The 19,245-nt window shown below is 46.8% G+C and overlaps 1 protein-coding gene across 2 annotated transcripts in view; it reads left to right on the top strand.

Moving 5' to 3' along the window:
• Positions 1-19,245, top strand: part of LOC143783138 (cytochrome P450 2C20-like) — a 522,836-nt gene that overhangs the window by 122,157 nt on the left and 381,434 nt on the right. The window lies entirely within an intron of this gene.

Below are 19,245 nucleotides of genomic sequence, written 5' to 3'. Positions count from 1 at the left end.
ATTCGTTATCATGTACCTAGATGACATTCTCATATATTCTTGCGACCGTCATACTCATTTAGATCATGTCAGGCAGGTGTTACAGCTTCTCAGAGAGAATAAGCTGTATGGTAAACTTGAGAAATGTGTATTTTCTGTTCAAGAGTTGCCTTTCTTGGGTTATATTGTGTCTGCTTCTGGTTTTAAAATGGACGCCGCTAAGGTGCTAGCGGTTATGCATTGGGAACGTCCTGATAACCTGAAAGCACTTCAGCGGTTCCTTGGGTTTTCTAACTACTATAGGAAATTTATCAAGGATTTTTCCATCATTGCTAAACTGCTAACTGACATGACTAAAAAGGGTACCAATTTCTCCGTTTGGCCTGAGGCTGCTGTGCGCGCATTTGAATTTCTTAAGAACAGTTTTGTTTCAGCCCCCATTCTTGTGCAGCCAGACGTATCGAAACCTTTTGTTGTGGAAGTCGATGCGTCTGAGGTAGGTGTGGGGGCGGTACTATCACAAGGCTCATCTTTGAGTGATTTGCATCCATGCGCCTATTTCTCCAAGAAACTGTCGTCCGCCGAACGTAACTACGATATCAGGGAATAACAGGGAATTGTTGGCAATCAAGTTGGCCTTTGAGGAATGGCGACACTTCTTGGAGGGGTCGGTACATCAGGTTACTGTTATTACCGATCATAAGAATCTGCTGTATTTGGAGTCAGCCAAGCGTCTGTCCCCCAGGCAGGCTCGCTGGGCATTGTTTTTCACGCGGTTCAATTTTATTGTCACTTACAGACCGGGGTCTAAAAACACTAAGGCGGATGCTCTGTCCAGGTGTTTTCCGGGGGGAGAACCTCGGGAGGATCCAGTACCCATCCTCCAAAAGGGTGTTGTGGTTTCGGCTCTCACTACCGAGGTTGAGGCTGAGATTGCCGAGGCTCAGGAGGAGGTACCATCTGAGCTTCCCATCAACAAATCTTTTGTACCGCTTCATCTCCGCTTAAAGGTTTTGGCGGAGCATCATGATGCTGTCCTGGCTGGCCACCCAGGGGTTAGAGGTACCTTGGAGTTGGTGTCACGTCGGTTTTGGTGGCCCAAGATCCGACAGGACGTGGTCTCATACGTGTCAGCTTGTACCAAGTGCGCTAGGGCTAAGACGGCCCGCTCCCGTCCTGTTGGCACACTACTTCCTCTTGAGGTACCTAGTAAGCCATGGACAGAAATCTCCTTGGATTTCATCACTGATTTGCCCTCTTCAGCTGGGAACACGGTCATCTTGGTGATTGTTGATCGGTTTTCAAAAATGTCGCACTTTGTGTCTTTGCCTTCGTTGCCTAACGCTAAGACTCTGGCTCAGGTATTTGTGCAGGAGGTAGTCAGACTTCATGGGGTTCCGTCTGACATCGTGTCTGATAGGGGTACTCAGTTTGTGGCAAAATTTTGGAAAGCATTTTGCTCACGGCTGGGGATCAAGTTGTCTCATTCTTCGGCGTTTCATCCTCAGTTAAATGGTCAGACTGAGCGTATGAACCAAAATTTGGAACAGTACTTATGCTGCTTTGTCTCTGATAACCAGGAGGAGTGGTCTACCTTTCTTCCTTTGGCTGAGTTTGCCATCAATAATCACCGCCAGGAGTCATCTCGGGAGTCTCCTTTTTTTGTGTCTACGGGCTACATCCTCAATTTTGTACTTTGAGTCAGAGGGGCTCTTCCGGCGTTCCGGAGGAGGACCAGTTAGGAGCACAATTGTCATCAGTCTGGAGGAGAGTTAAATAGCGCCTGTTGAGTGTGGGTGCTAGGTACAAACGTATGGCTGACAGTAGGCGTGTGCCAGGTCCGGACCTGAGTGTGGATGACTGGGTGTGGTTATCCACAAAAAACATGACTAAAAATACCATCCCTTAAATTGGGTCCACGGTTTATTGGTCCATGTAGGGTCACCGCCGTCATTAACCCAGTAGCGTACCGATTGGAGCTTCCTACAGTGTATAAGATACACAACGTGTTCCACAGGTCTCTTTTAAAGAAGGTGGTGGGTTCTGTGGATGTGGCGCCTATGCCACCTCCAGTCTTGGTGGATGGTAATTTGGAATTTGAAGTCTCCAAGGTGGTTGACTCTCGTGTAGTGCGCCGCACTTTACAGTACTTGGTACACTGGCGTGGTTATGGGCCAGAGGAGAGGTCCTGGGTACCAGCCTCGGACATTCATGCGGATCGGCTGGTCAGGTTTTTTCACCGTCGCCATCCGGACAAGCTGGGTCCTATAAGCCGTGAAGGCTCTGGGGTCCTTCATAGAAGGGGTGGTACTGTCATGTCGGACGCTGTTCAGACCAGGTCATTCGACAGACAGCGGTAATTCCGCTTTTGACCACTATGTGCTCATTGGCGTCGGCTAGATTTTATCTAGCTGATCCGGGGTTAATTTACCTGATGCTGGGGTTGGAAGCTGGGCCATGCCCATTGCCTTTAAATAGTTCTCCCGAACATTGGGCGTCGCCGATTATAGCTTCTGTCTTGTGCGTTATCTCGGTCTGGAGTGGTGAGCTAGTAGTTGAGTTGACAGTGAGGATGTCGCCCGACAGGAACCGCGACCACCAGATTGGGACACTGGGTGTGCAGCACAGGGCAGAGGAGGAGAGAGCCAGCGCAGTGAGTCGGCCAGGAAAGGCACATGCAAAGGGGGTTCTGGACGAGTGCCCCAAGCTTCTGGAGAGTTTGCTGGACCACTGACCTGGAGGACACAGCACCCCGGCTGGGGAATAACATCAGAACTGTGAGTAAAAGTGTGGAAACTGCACCCTGCTGAGTCATCTCCATTCTTTACTGCTGTTCCTGTCCTGTACCATCACATTGTCATGTCGGACGCTGTTCAGACCAGGTCGTTCGACAGACCGCGGTAATTCCGCTTTTGACCACTATGTGCTCATTGGCGTCGGCTAGATTTTATCTAGCTGGTCCAGGGTTAATTTACCTGATGCTCGGATTGGAAGCTGGGCCATGCCCATTGCCTTTAAATAGTTCTGAACATTGGGCGTCGCCGATTATAGCTTCTGTCTTGTGCGTTATCTCGGTCTGGAGTGGTGAGCTAGTAGTTGGAGTATCGTTGCTGGTGGTGTATTTCCCTTTGTCTTATTTACTCCTTCCTATATTTGTATTTATTTTGCCCTGCGCATTTATAGTGTATTCCTGAGTGACTGCGGCGTGGTGTATATTTTCCGTTATCCTTGTCTGTTCTAACTGTGGGTATTGGTGTATGATCTTTTCACTGGATGGTGGCGGTGGTTTCAGCCTATAATAAATAATAATAATAATAATTTTATTTATATAGCGCCAACATATTCCGCAGCGCTTTACAACTTATAGAGGGGACTTATACAGACAACAGACATTACAGCATAACAGAAATCACAGTTCAAAACAGATACCAGGAGGAATGAGGGCCCTGCTCGCAAGCTTACAATCTATGAGGAAAAGGGGAGACACAAGAGGTGGATGGTAACAATTGCTTTAGTTATTTGGACCAGCCATAGTGTAAGGCTCGGGTGTTCATGTAAAGCTGCATGAACCAGTTAACTGCCTAAGTATGTAACAGTACAGACACAGAGGCTATTAACTGCATAAAGTGTATGAGAACATGATGGAGGAACGTGATTATGTTGTTGTTTTTTATTAATAGGCCACACAGGGATAATTAGGTTAATGCGTTGAGGCGGTAGGCCAATCTGAACAAATGAGTTTTTAGTGCACGCTTAAAACTGTGGGGATTGGGGATTAATTGTATTAACCTAGGTAGTGCATTCCAAAGAATCGGCGCCGCACGTGTAAAGTCTTGGAGACGGGAGTGGGAGGTTCTGATTATTGAGGATGCTAACCTGACGTCATTAGCGGAGCGGAGGGCACGGGTAGGTTGGTAGACTGAGACCAGAGAGGAGATGTAGGGTGGTGCTGAGCCATGGAGTGCTTTGTGGATGAGGGTAGTAGTTTTGTACTGGATTCTGGATTGGATGGGTAGCCAGTGTAATGACTGGCACAAGGTAGAGGCATCGGTGTAACGGTTGGCGAGGAATATGATCCTGGCAGCAGCATTCAGGACAGATTGGAGCGGGGAGAGTCTGGTAAGAGGGAGGCCGATTAGTAGAGAGTTACAATAGTCCAGACGAGAATGAATAAGTGAGACAGTAAGAGTTTTTGCAGAGTCGAAAGTAAGAAAAGGGCGAATTCTGGAAATGTTTTTGAGATGCAGATAAGAAGAGCGAGCCAGTGATCGGATGTGGGGGGTGAATGAAAGCTCGGAATCAAGGATGACTCCAAGGCAGCGGGCATGTTGCTTTGGAGTAATGGTGGAACCGCACACAGAGATGGCAATGTCGGGCAAAGGTAGGTTTGTAGAGGGAGAGAACACGAGGAGTTCAGTTTTTGACAGGTTCAGTTTCAGATAGAGGGAGGACATGATGTTAGAGACAGCGGTAAGACAATCACTGGTGTTTTCTAAAAAGGTCGGCGTGATAACAGGAGAAGAGGTATATAATTGGGTGTCGTCAGCATAGAGATGGTACTGGAAACCAAATCTACTGATTGTTTGTCCAATAGGGGCAGTATACAAAGAGAAGAGGAGGGGGCCTAGGACTGATCCTTGAGGAACCCCAACAGTAAGGGGAAGGTGAGAGGAGGAGGAACCAGCAAAACAAACAGTGAAGGATCGGCCAGAGAGATAGGAGGAGAACCAAGAGGGAACGGTGTCCTTGAGGCCGATGGAGCGGAGCATAGTGAGGAGGAGCTGATGATCCACAGTGTCGAATGCTGCGGAGAGATCCAAGAGAATTAGCATGGAATAGTGACCATTAGATTTAGCTGTTAGTAGGTCATTAGAGACTTTAGTGAGGGCAGTTTCAGTAGAGTGTAAAGAGCGGAAACCAGATTGAAGAGGGTCGAGAAGAGAATTATCTGAGAGATAGCGGGTAAGACGGGAGTGGACCAGGCGTTCCAGGAGTTTAGAGATGAAGGGAAGATTAGAGACAGGTCTATAATTAGCGGCACAATTTTGATTGAGGGAGGGCTTTTGAAGTAGTGGATGTATGATGGCATGCTTAAATGAGGAGGGAAAAATACCGGAAGTGAGGGAAAGGTTGAATATTTTTGTTAGGTGAGAGGTGACAGCCGGGGAAAGGGACTGGAGGAGATGCGACGGAATGGGGTCGCTGGTGCAAGTGGTCGGGCGAGAAGATGCAAGGAGCCTGCTTACTTCTTCTTCTGTAACTGGTTCAAAGTCAGAGAGTGAACTAGATGCAGTGGGGGAGGGAGGACAGTGCTTGGTATGAAGAGATTGGGAAATGATTTCCTGTCGAATGTGGTCAATTTTTTCTTTGAAGTAATTGGCCAGATCGTCAGCGTGGAGATCTGTGGTTGGGGCCTGCTCTCTTGGGTTGAGTAGGGACCGGAAAGTGTCAAAGAGACGTTTAGGGTTATTGGACAGCGAGGTGATGAGGGTGTTGAAATAGGTTTGTTTGGAGAGGTGAAGGGCAGAGTTGTATGTTTTTAACATGAACTTATAATGGATGAAATCTTCGGGCAGATTAGATTTTCTCCACAGACGTTCGGCGCACCTGGAGCACCGCTGCAGGAAACGTGTTTGCAGCGTGTGCCACGGTTGTCGCCGTCTGTGCCGAGTTGTTCTATGTATAGGAGGTGCAGCTTCTTCCAGGGCACTTTGCAGGGTTTCATTGTAATGCTTCAGAGCAGAATCAGGACAAGAGATGGAGGAGATTGGGGCCAATGAAGACTGCAAGTTCTTCATAAGTTTCTGGGTGTTAATGGCCTGTATGTTTCTATAAGTGTGGAAAGTGGGGATGACCTGAGCGGGATGGCAGTTCTTGATAGAGAATGAAAGAAGGTTGTGGTCAGAGAGCGGGAGAGGGGAGTTTGTGAAATCATCCAGTGAGCAAAGCCGGGAGAAGACCAAATCAAGGGAGTTTCCATCATCATGTGTTGGAGAGTTAGTATGCTGCGAGAGGCCGAAAGAGGAGGTTAGAGATAAAAGGTGAGAAGCAGATGGGGAGAGGGGAGAAGCAATTGGGATATTGAAATCACCCATGATGAGGGTGGGGGTGTCATAAGAGAGAAAGTGTGGAAGCCAGGTGGCAAAATGATCCAGGAACTGGTGAGAGGGGCCAGGAGGACGATACACCACCGCCACTCGCATGGAGAAGGGGACGTAGAATCTGACAGCATGGACCTCAAAGGAAGGGAATACAAGTGAGGGTACTTGGGGGATAGCCTAGGGTTGAAACAGGAGACAGGGCGAGGGTCGAGGCCTAGACATGCACACCATCAGTGTAAACTCTAGGTAGAGGGTCAGTCCGAATTTCCCTAGTCTGAGGGAAATTGCAGGGGCCCGGGTTATTAGCTCTTGCCCACCTAGTTTCCCCGTGACACACATTCTCCATTTCAATTAACACATTTAACTGCCCTGGGGTCAAGCTCTACCTGTAGAGAGCTGTAACAACTTTGCTGCCTCCCCATCTGCCCCAGAGAATCGAAACTGCAGCGTCGGCTATTTCTGGCCAAATACCACAGGTGGCGTCATGAACAATCCCCTTTTCCTATAGAAACTTTATTCCCATTTTCTTTTCCTGCATCGATCACTTTCATTGCACGCCCAGTGCCACAGACCGGATCACCGCTGTTGTGAATTCCGTTCTTGGGCTCCCTCCTGTGGTTGTGAATGGTACTTTTGTGAGTTCTGCCCTTGGGCTCCCTCTGGTGGTTTCGAGTGGAACTGCTGCTCCTTGAGTTTAGCAGTAGCAGCTGCTTTCACTGATCGTCTCTCCTGGCTTTGCTATTTAACCTGGCTCTGGTCTTTAGTTCATGCCAGCTGTCAATGTTTCAGGGTTGGATTCTGATCTCTCCTTGGATTTCTCTGATGGCCTGTCCATTTCAGCAAAAGATAAGTTCTTGCTAGTTCTTTGGTTGTCCATTTGCTGTGGACTTAATTCTCAGCTCATGTTATGTTTCTTTTTGTCCAGCTTTTCATTATGATATGTTCAGGCTAGCTGGAAGCTCTGGGGAAGGAGATTTGCCCTCCACACCGTGAGTCGGTGTGGAGATCATTTTTGTAAACTCTGCGTGGATTTTTAGTTTTTAATACTGACCGCACAGTGTCCTTTCCTATTCTGTCTATCTAGATTAGTATTGGCCTCCTTTGCTAAAATCTGTTTTCATTTCTGTGTATGTCATTTCCCTCTCCACTCACAGTCAATATTTGTGGGGGGCTATCTTTCCTTTTGGGATTTTCTCTGAGGCGATATAGCTTTCTGTTTCCATCTTTAGGGGTAGCTAGTTCTCAGGCTGTGACGAGGTGTCTAGGGAGAGACAGGAACATCCCACGGCTATTACTAGTGTTGGTGTTAGGATTAGGAACTGCGGTCAGTACAAATACCACCTCCTCAGAGCTCGTCCCATGTTGCTCTTTAACCACCAGGTCACATCAGTGTTGCTCCTTAACCACCAGGTCATAACACACTGCCCTCGTGACCAGCCCTTTAAGAGCTGTCTGACCCGGTTCCGAGTACCCCACGGCCCAGGCTGGTGTTGCATTCCCATCTGGTTGGTTGCTTGTGGTGGAAGGGGTCTCAGAGCACAATACCTACACCTGTCACTCATCCACCTCTTACTGATCAATTTGTAACCTAGAAATGTTGGGGCCAGGCCTTGTCCTATCCATCCATACTACACCATTATAACATTTCTACTGTGGGTCAATTGATGCCCCTTTTCCTGGTGTCTAACCCTAATTTTTGGAAACCTTTTGACACCAAGTTGGGTCTCCTTCAAGTGTGTTGCCTGAATTTGGCAGGGCTCCCAGCACAGCAGGCCTACACTGGTCCCTCTCCCACTTCTTAATTTCAACTTAATTTCAAAGCTGTAAATTCTGGCCCAGGCCCTGTCTCATACATGGCCCATGGCTGACTGCTAACAATAGTAGTCTACGAAACTGATATTTGTGCCTCCTTAATGGGCTGAGCAGAAAAGCAGGTTGAGCTGTTGCATGTGGTAACAGGGCTCTCAGTGCAGCAGGCCTACACCGATCCCTCACCCACCTCTTAATTTCAACTTAATTTCAAAATTTTAAATTCTGGCCCAGACCCTGATACCTCATGCATGGCCCATGGCTGACTGCTGCTGTGCCATTATAAAATGTTCTACTGTGTGTCAATTGATGCCACTTTTCCTGGTGTCTGACCCTAATTTTTGAACATTTTTGGACTCCAAGTTGGGTCTCCTTAGTGTGTGTTTCTTGAATTTGGCAGAAATCTCAGACCACCAGGCGTACACCTGTCACTCATCCACCGCAATGTGAATAAATCATAAGTCACTGCGGGGCTGGAATTCACAGGCAGGGCGGCCGCGCAGGCGCAGTCAGCTGGACTGCATATGAGGATAGACGGGCAGCGCTCACTGCGCCTGCACCAGGCAGGGGAAAAGAGCGCAGGCGCCGGCTATTTTGAAAACAGCGGTGAGGAGGAGGCGGCGCCCGGCGCCAAGAAGATGTGAGTGACAGCTGTGTGCTGTCTGAAGCAGGGGGAAAAGGCCGGCCTCCTTGTCTGAAGACCAGGTATTTCAGACAAATTATAAAACTGATTATTTCTCTAGTTACAGCACCCAGAACTTAAAGAGCCACCTTGTCAGAATGCAGCATTACTGCTGCACAAGGTGTCTCTTTTAGTTTGAAATGACTGGGGGGGGGGGGGGGTTCTGTGGTGTGTGACAGGTTCCCTTTAAGTTAGAAATGCTGGTCCAAGCCCTGTCCCATGCATCTATGCTGCGCAATTTTACTATTTGTACTCTGGGGCAATTGATGCCACGTTTCTTGGTGTTTGCCCCTAATTTGAGCTGTTTTTGCAGCTTTTGTCCCACCCTGAAGATGTCATCTATGTGTTTGGTTTTGTCTCCCATTGAATTCAGTGAGGATAAGATAAATTTGGAGAACTATTCATCAAACATCGGGAAGTGCGCTAAGCAGAAACGAACCTTAAAAGGTTCACTCATCTCTAGTCAGGATGGACTGCAAAAGACAGGAAAAGAGGGAGGTCTGCAGAGAACAGCTGAGGAAGTAAAAAGTCACCATTGCGTCTGTCAGGAAGTGATGAATTATTTTCCATTGTTCTGGGGACACGACCAGGGCTGGCCTGCTGCCCCTCCCACCATTGGTTTCTGTGGAACCACGTCCTGCATGCAGCCCCTCTCTCTCTCTCTCTGTGAATTGCACCCCCACTCACTTCAAGCAAATGGACAGTTTGGAATGCGGAGTTTTATTGCCTGCCACCACTAGCAGAGCTGAATGTGTTTTCCCTCCAAAAATCTCTGTCTTCTAGGCATAACACTCAAAGTCAAATTCAATAATACACAATAATCCCAGAAACATGAAAATTAGATTTCCAGGATCTGGGCACTTGGGGTTACGCATGGCAGCGTATTGCGGGATTCAGGGCTATCATAAACCTGGGAAATTAATTTCTGCCCACCAGCAAATCACAGACATACATGTGTAGACTCTAAAAAAAAAATATGGTAAATTCACAAAGGAAAAGATAATGCCAATATATTTGGCCTGCGAGCCAAACTTTCAAAGATGTCTACCTCCCAGAAAACAGCCAATATGTGACGTCAGCCAAGTGAGAGTTCCTAGTTTTATGGTCGAAGCATAAAACAAGAACGTCCATCTTTGGCATTCATTCAGAGCCGGAGAGACAGCTGAACACCATGCTGTGGTACTGGATAATTTCTTTGGGATTTCTTCTCCCCTTTATCGACATGTCATACCTGTGACTGAGATTTAGTAAGTTTCATATTTTTATCTTTTCATTTCATAACTGTTTATACATATTTGTATTTTGTCTCTTTTGTATTTATCATTCTTTTTATCTTTTGTAAACACTGCCGATTCTTTCGGTGTAAAAATTATAACTTTCCTAGCTTCGTTGTTCTTGCTCTATGAGCAATCCACCATATACTCCACACAAATTCACGTTACCAAATGGGTGTCCGATCCATCTATAAGAGGTCGGTGGTGGTAGCATAGTTTTCATATTTATGTGGCCTTGGGGACTTAATGGTTCCTGGATCGAGGTATATATATGTTCCTATCCGGAACCGGTGGTATATATACATCCCTTCACATCACATGCCGCAATATTCAACATAAATTAGAGCAGCTGCGCTCATTTTCTTATCCTTTGGCAATACCTTATTGGCCAGCAGAGTAAAGGGGTGCCAGAGAGCTACAAGTTCCTGAAAAGTAAAGTGTTTCTTGCCAAATTGGTGGCAGCGGTGGAATCATAGCGCATTAGTGATCTGGTTTTAGCAATCATTCCTCTCAATAAAAACTTGCACGGTTCTTGCCACGACCCTGCGCAAAAAGTTTGGAGATCAAACTCAGTGTTTATTAGATCTGAGATAATTCTGTATGTGTAGCAGTTACACCCTACCCCTCGTTGCTCTTCTATTTTATCTTTTATTTGGAGATCATGGTTGCAGTTGGGAAGTTCTGGTACACCCAGCAGAAAAAAGAGACTCTTGCTGGAATATGCAAGATCAAAGGCATTGACCCAGTTGGGAAAAACAAAGAACAAATGATCACTGAACTGGTGCGACTCGAAGCAGAGGAAGCCCGTCTGCAGAGCGCAGAGGAAACAGGGGTCAGCTAAAGTATGGACAATACTACTCCAGGGGTCCAACCTGTAGATGCAAGCCGCATCAGCGACCAGCGTAGCGTGGAACCCTAACTGCAAATGGCTCTACAACAATGCCCCACAGAAGATTATCAAGGACAGCTGAGGCTGATTCAGCAACACCAAGAGGTAGCCGAGTGGCAGGTCCAAGCCTAGAGAGAGGCCGAGAGAGTCGATTGATGAGCAGAGGCCCAAACTCAGAGAGACCATGTGCTGCAGATGGCCCAACTCAGAATATCCCCATGTACCCCACGGAACTGAAAGTCCAATAATTCAACAGCCTTTAAATACTGGCCAGAGCACTTTCCAGTGATGGAAAAGGACGGGGACATAAACACCTTTCTGAAAGGATTTGAAAATACTTGCAGATAGTACCAGCTGCCGCCCGACCAGTGGGCACAGTACTTAACCCCAAGGTTGAGAGGCAAGGCCCTGGATGTGTTTGCTGATCTTTCTGCAGAGCTAGATGGCAACTATGAGGCCATCAAGCAGGCCCTAATACGGAAGTACCAATTCACTCCCGAGGTGTACCATAAAACGTTCTGGAACCTCCAACATGGACCACACGACAGCAACAGCGATGTGGTGCATGGACTCAGAACCCACTTTGAACAGTGGGTTCAAGGACTATTAGTGACCACCTTTGAGCAGCTAAAGGACCTGATGGTGAAAGACCAGTTCCTACATCTTTGTCTGGCTGAGGTGCGACAGTTCGTGATGGACTGAGAGCCTAAAGAGGCAGATAAAGCAGCGCAGATTGTTGACACCTATGACGCCAATCATAAAACGGAGGTGCGGAAGCCGGTCATCGCCAGCTGAAAAGAGGGTAGGCCATCCACCACCATGCCTGCCTCTGCCAGCTGACCCTCCAGAAGCCTTGTCCCGTTTGCCAATCCAAAGCCTACATTGGATTCCTGCAAGTGTTATTTCTGCAGCTGGACTGGACACCTCAGCGCCACTTGTCCGGAGAAGCAGAAGAAAAGCCCCCAGGGCCTAATGCAGCAGTTCTATTTGTGGGTGGGGCGGCTAGGAGGGCCTGTGAAAATTTGCAGTCTGTCACCGTGTGGGACACTGTCACTCTAGGCATCAAGGACACTGGGGCCGAGCGAACCCTCACCCGACTTGAACTGGTCATCCCTGAAGAGATTATCCCATGGAAAACACTGACTGTCACCGGGATTGGTGACGTCCACTTGCCGATAGCCCAGGTTTTTATAGATTGAGGTGCTGGGAGGGGGTTGAAGGAAGTGGGGGTGTCTGAAAACCTACCCACAAACATTTTGTTGGGAACTGATTTGGGGAGGATGTTTGCTTATTATGTCCCCGACACCCTTCCCCGATCTGATACTGATGGTAATGTTAATGCTAATGATGTGAATGTCAATGCTTTACCTGTTAATGATGTATCTGGAGGTATATTGCTGAGGATCCCCTAACCGGAGTAAGCGTCAGTGCTAAGGGAGATTGGGAAAGGCACGGGGGCCATGAAACAGGTGATGCCGTGCAGCTAACCAGTGTCACAAAGGAAGGAAAACTGGCAGATGGTAGCTGCCCCATAATTAGCACTGCTTCTGAGGTACTAAAGGAGGATGGGGAGGTAGTACCCATAGTCGGGCAGGCTGATGGGACTGTGCTATTCCCTGGTGAGACGGCCTATATAGCCGCTGTCACCTGCAGTCAGAGTGCCCAGAACTCAAGTATTGCCCCGCCTTCTGGACCCTCCTCAGCCAGAGGAATAACTGAACCAGTTAGATCCAGAGTAGGTCCCAGAGGGACTCCGTGAGGATGGGACCTTAACGTCACTACTGGCTGCCTCCAGCCAGGAATTCCATGCAGCTCTGCACTCAGATGCTAGACTGGAGACGTTGAGGAATCTCGCTGAGAAGCCCACCTCCGAGACTGATAAGGAGAGAGTATTCTGAGAGGTGATCTCCGAGTATTTGTTAGTGTTCAGAGATTATTTTTTCATTGCCGCAGCTGAATGATTTACAACTATTAGCCAGCTTGATTACATGTGGGAATTCCCTAGCAACCAGGCAACCCCCACATGTACTCAGCCTGGCTAATAGCTGTAAATCATCCAGCTGCGGCGATGAAAACTTAATCTCCGAACACTAACAAATACTCGGAGATCACCCGAGCAACAAGTACACTCGCTCATCACTAGTTGTTACGGATTGCACATGAGATTCCACTTGCTGGACACTTGGGGGTCCACAAAACTAAGGCCCGGCTGTCTCCCCATTTCTATTGGCCCAAATTGGAGACAGATGTGACAAACTACTGTCGCTCCTGTGTCACGTGCCAAAAAGCGGGAAAGTCAGGGCCTTCTCCCAAAGCTCCCCTGATCTCTTTGCTAGTGATAGAGAAGCCTTTCCAGACGCTTACTGTTGACATTGTGGAACCACTGGCCGTCCCTAGCAGCTCAGGAAAACGTTTCATCCTTACTGTGGTAGACTACGCTACCAGGTACCTAGAGGCAGTGGCTCTGTCCTCAATTAGAGCGCATAAGGTGGCGGATGCCCTGCTGGCCATCTTTTCTCAAGTAGGATTTCTGCGTACATGTATTCCCTTAAAAACAATTTTTATTGATATTGTATTAAAATCCCAACCCACTAACGAAATATTTTACCAAAGATAAATAAGTCACCAAATGTCCTGATAACCTATTAAGATTCTAGGTACACCTACCACTAACACCTGCCTTGCTGCGGGGGTTGGCACCCTAAGAGGCGATTTTTTGGCGCCCCCGCTCAACGTAGGCTGTCCCTTACTCCCCTACGCTTTCCCTTTAGATAAAACGTGGGAAAACAATATAGGTGGGAGTAGTGGTGAAAACACAGTTAATCAAAACCTAGATCTCCAAAAAGCATCATAAATAATCATAAATGTATAACCAACACAACGCATATATTGCATACGTTAATATCCTCTTATTCCCAGACAATTGCCTAGACAAATTATGTTAGAGAGGTCCCATATTGAAAGAGTATCCCCCGTCTCAAAAAAGAGAGAGAAGTCTCTAGCATGCAAATGGATAATTCCTATGCTCGGTGTGTGTCTAATTAGATAACCTTAACTACATACCGCATATATTGCATATAAAATTAATATATACAAGGAGTATACTCTTATACAAAAGCAATATGGCCTAAAAAGCGATGTTCACAGGATCGATAACAACGATCCATCTCTAACAATACATCCCCCAACAACAAATGGGCATATGGCATGCTGGTAGAAAATTCCTTGTTATAAGGATAACTTAGCGTGTGTCAGTTTCTCTTCTCCTCGACGCGTTTCCCCGCTTTAGCAGTTCATCAGGAGGATATCCAATGCATGATGCCAGATGTTTGCTCGATATAAGGCATATATATCGAGCAAACATCTGGCATCATGCATTGGATATCCTCCTGATGAACTGCTAAAGCGGGGAAACGCGTCGAGGAGAAGAGAAACTGACACACGCTAAGTTATCCTTATAACAAGGAATTTTCTACCAGCATGCCATATGCCCATTTGTTGTTGGGGGATGTATTGTTAGAGATGGATCGTTGTTATCGATCCTGTGAACATCGCTTTTTAGGCCATATTGCTTTTGTATAAGAGTATACTCCTTGTATATATTAATTTTATATGCAATATATGCGGTATGTAGTTAAGGTTATCTAATTAGACACACACCGAGCATAGGAATTATCCATTTGCATGCTAGAGACTTCTCTCTCTTTTTTGAGACGGGGGATACTCTTTCAATATGGGACCTCTCTAACATAATTTGTCTAGGCAATTGTCTGGGAATAAGAGGATATTAACGTATGCAATATATGCGTTGTGTTGGTTATACATTTATGATTATTTATGATGCTTTTTGGAGATCTAGGTTTTGATTAACTGTGTTTTCACCACTACTCCCACCTATATTGTTTTCCCACGTTTTATCTAAAGGGAAAGCGTAGGGGAGTAAGGGACAGCCTACGTTGAGCGGGGGCGCCAAAAAATCGCCTCTTAGGGTGCCAACCCCCGCAGCAAGGCAGGTGTTAGTGGTAGGTGTACCTAGAATCTTAATAGGTTATCAGGACATTTGGTGACTTATTTATCTTTGGTAAAATATTTCGTTAGTGGGTTGGGATTTTAATACAATATCAATAAAAATTGTTTTTAAGGGAATACATGTACGCAGATTTGATATAGATTCCTCTACATATATATTTTTTTGAACTCAAGTAGGATTTCCCAGGGAGATGCTTACCGACTAGAGGACTCAATTCATGTCTCGCTTAATGGAGGCTCTCTGTAAGAGAATGCAGGTGCGGCGTCTGTTATCCAGTGCGTATCATTCCCAAACCAATGGTTCCTGTTAGTGATTCAATGGTACCCTCAGACAGATGCTAAAAATGCTGGTTGAGTCCCAGGGTCGCAATTGGGAGTGCGGTACCTCCCATACCTGCTATTTGCTTACAAAGAGGTTCTACAGGCATTGACATGGTTCTCACCCTTCGAGCTCCTGTAAGGGAGGCAAGTCTGTGGACCTCTTAGCTTGGTAAGGGAATCCTGAGAAGAAAAGTGGAGCCCTCCAGGAGTGCCCATCATGGGCTATGTCATTCACTTCAGTGACAAGATGCAGACCTTGATGCAGTTGGTGCATGACAACATGGCGCAGGCCCAGGTGGACCAGAAGCATTGGCACTTCAAGAACGCCAGAGAGAGGACCTACCAGTTGGGTCAGAAGGTTTGGGTGCTGGTCCCCGTAGCAAAAGACAAGCTTCAGGCAACCTGGGAAGGCCCGTACGTCATACACCAATAGCTCAACCCAGTGACCTATGTGGTCACTCTTGATCACGCCCGGGGTAGGCAAAAGGCCTTTCATGTTAATATGGTGAAGGCTCTTTAAGAACGTGGAGCCTGCGCCCTACCAGTCTGCAACCTGCCCGAGGATGGGGAGGAAAACCCTCTCCTGGACATGCTGGCCCAAGCAAAGGCCAGCAGGTCCATATAGGACATGGGGATAAGAGCCTTGCTATCTGCACGCCAGCGACCTCAGCTGCAAGCAACACTTAAATCCTTCAAGGCCATGTTTACCAACATGCCTGAAAGGACTCAGGTAGCAGTCCATGAAGTGGACAGCGGGAATCATACCCCAATCCAGAGGACATCCTATTGAATCTCGGATGAGGTGCAGCATGTCATGTGCCAGTAGATCGATGAGATGCTGAAATTGAGGGTGATTAAATTGTCTAAGAGGGCGTGGGCCTCTCTGTAGTCCTAGTGCAAAAGAAGGAACGAAGACCCGGTTCTGTGTGGACTACAGGGGGCTCAACACCTTATCTGCCTTAGATGCACAGCCAATGCCACGCATCAAGGAGCTGCTTGAGCTGTTAGCTAGCTCGAGATATCTATCTGTTATGGATCTGAGCCGGGGATATTGGCAGATTCCCCTGAGTCCCGTGGCACAGGAGAAGTCTGCCTTTATCACCCCCTTTGGACTGTACAAGTACACGGTCATGCCTTTTGGCATCAAGAATGGTCCTGCGACTTTCCTGCAGATGGTCAATGACCTGCTCCAGGGACTGGAATGGTGCACGGTAGCATACCTGCATGACATTGCCACCTTCAGCCACAATTGGGAGGATCATCTCGAGCATCTGCAGAAGGTGCTCAGGCACATTCACTAAGCAAGCTTGACCATCATCCCGGGAAAGTGCCAAATGGGCATGAGTGAGGTCCACTAACTGGGGCACAGGATAGGCTGGGGTTTTCCAAAGCCAGAGCCTGGGAAAGTGGACGATATTGCATCCTGGCCCTCCCTCAGGACCAATAAGCAGGTGATGTCCTTCTTGAGCACTGCAGGGTACTATAGGTTCTTTGTAAAAAACTATAGTAGCCTTGCGAAGCCCTTGACGGATCTCAACAAGAGGAACCTGCCCCATACCATCAATTGGACAAACGACTGTGAGGTGGCCTTTTGGGCTTTGAAGACTGCCCTGAGCAGCTCCCCTGTGCTAAGGGTAGTCAACTACAGTCGACCGTTCTTAGTACAGGCGAGTTTGGCCTTGGTGCTGTGCTTAGCCAGGTCGACTCAGGGAACCAAGAGCACTCTGTGTTGTATCTAACCAGGAAGCTCCTGCCGAGGAAAGTGGCCTATTCCACTATAGAGAAGGAGTGGCTGGCCAAGTTATGGGCCCTGAAACACTTGTAGTCCTACTTGTACGTGCACACTTTCACCGTTGTGACCAATCACAACCCCCTGAGTTGGCTGCACACCATGTCCAGTACCAACGGAAGGCTGCTATGATGTAGCCTCAGCCTCCAGAAGTACGACTTTACCATTCAACAAAGAAAAGACAGCAAGCATGGCAATGCAGATGGGTTATCCTGGTGAGGAGAGCCAGCAGAGATGTGCATGGAGGAATACCGAAATGTCCTGCCTCTGTAGCGCACTAAAAAAGGGGGAGGTGTCAGGAAGATATTAATTATTTTCCATTGTTCTTTGGAGCTGATCAGAGCTGGCCTGCTGCCCCTCCCCCCACTGGCTTCTGTGGGACAAAGTCTTGCATGTAGCCCCTCTCTTTCTGTGAATTCCACCCCCCTCCCTTCAAGCAAATGGTCAGTTTGGAATGCAGTTTTATTGCCTGCCACCACTAGAAGAGCTGAATGAGTTTTCCTCAAAAAAATCTTTGTCTTCTAGGCATAACACTCAAAGTCATATTCAATAGTACACATTAATCCCAGAAACATGAAAATTAGATTTCCAGGATCTTGGCACTTGGGGTTACACATGGCAATGTTTTGTGGCATTTAGGGCTATCAGAAACCTGAGAAATAAATTTATGCCCACCAGCAAATCACATTAATAATGTGTGTGGACTCTAAAATATGGTAAAATCACAATAATGCCAATATCTTTGGCCTGCGAGCTTCCAGGCCAAAGATATGAAGAAAAGGAGTTATTAATTAATTTCAACGATATGTGTGCCTCCCAGAAAACCGCCCATATGTGAGGTCAGCAAAGTGGAAGTTCCTAGTTTTATGGCCGAAGCATAAAACAAGAACGTCCATCTTTGGCATGCAAATTGCCTCTTCAGAGAAAAAGAGGACTTAAACTCTATAGTGCCACCTGTTTCTCTAGTTCATCTAGCCATCTTTGGCATGCATTCAGAGCCAGGAGAGACAGCTGAAACACCATGCTGTGGAACTGGATCATTTCTTTGGGATCTCTCCTCCCCTTTATCGACACGTCATACCTATGACGGAGAGTTAGAAAGTTTCATATTTTTATCTTTTATTTCATAACTGTTTACACTGTACAGATTTGATTTTTGTCTTTTTTGTATTTATCATTCTTTTTATCTTTTGTAAACACTGCCGATTCTTCCGAAATAAAAAGTATAAATTTGCTAGGGTTCTTCTTGCTCTATAAGCGATCCGCTATGTACTGACACTGACACAACAAGAGTAACATTTCTGGTGCAACCAGTATATAGAATAGGTGGGCGCTCCATCATACAAGCACACAAAGGAGTCTGGAATATAGGACTCTGTGTACAATCCAAGGGGATTAATCATTAATTCTATTCACCATATAACTTATGCTGGACTCATTGAGAGAACTCAGTTCACAAGAGCAAAGGTACCAGAAGACACAGGTCAGTACAGTGCTCAGACGGGAAGGATAGATGATAAACTGTATTGATTTATAGATGTGTCTGCAGCTCGGCGTGTAGAGAATAAAATGTCTTACATGCTTCAAATGTGAATCATTCCTCAGTTCTATAATGGTCTTTTGTGGGTCAGACATGGATCTTACTGAAAAGTGGATCTTTATGCCCCCAATCAGTTTGATGCTGTCTAGATTGGGTTGTTGAGGATCTCTGTTTGATCACCTTCATTCCTGCAAGGATACATGTACTTCCTTGGTCAGATTCCCAAGTAATGATGCCAGAACATCTCCGTTAGTGGCAGCAGTGTAAACAGTGAGGATGGATGAAGGATAAGATGGAGATATAGTCGGAAGAAGGGTTGAGGGTCAGAACTAGGAGACTGATCAGGATGGAAGAAGGATAAGACGGAGATACAGACCAAGGATGGGACGAGGGTTAGAACTAGGAGACCGATCAGGATGGAGGAAGGATACGATATAGATATGATCAGATAGATGAAGGATAATTTGAGATATAGTCACAGAATAGGATGAGGGTCACAATGAAGGGATTGATCAGGATAATGAAGGACAAGATGGAGATATGGACAGAAGTTTTGACAAAGGTCAAATCTGGGAGAATAATGAGGATGGACGAATGATAAGATGGAGATATAGTCAGAAAATGTGCCACGGGTCAGAAATAGTGATCAAGATGGATGAAGGATAAGATGGGGACGTAGTCATAAGATAAGACAAGGATCAGAACTAGTAGAGCGATCAAGATGGAGGAGGTGTCAGAAGACACCACGGTGTGGCCAGGATTAGGGTAGACCCCTGATGATGACTGGTGAGATCATTGCCTTCAGTCTCTAGTGAGCGCAGAGCTGGTAGTA

The sequence above is a fragment of the Ranitomeya variabilis genome, chromosome 6 (assembly GCF_051348905.1).
Source record: "Ranitomeya variabilis isolate aRanVar5 chromosome 6, aRanVar5.hap1, whole genome shotgun sequence".
In the NCBI taxonomy this organism is placed as follows: Eukaryota; Metazoa; Chordata; class Amphibia; order Anura; family Dendrobatidae; genus Ranitomeya; species Ranitomeya variabilis.
This window is presented reverse-complemented; position numbering and strand designations above follow the sequence as displayed.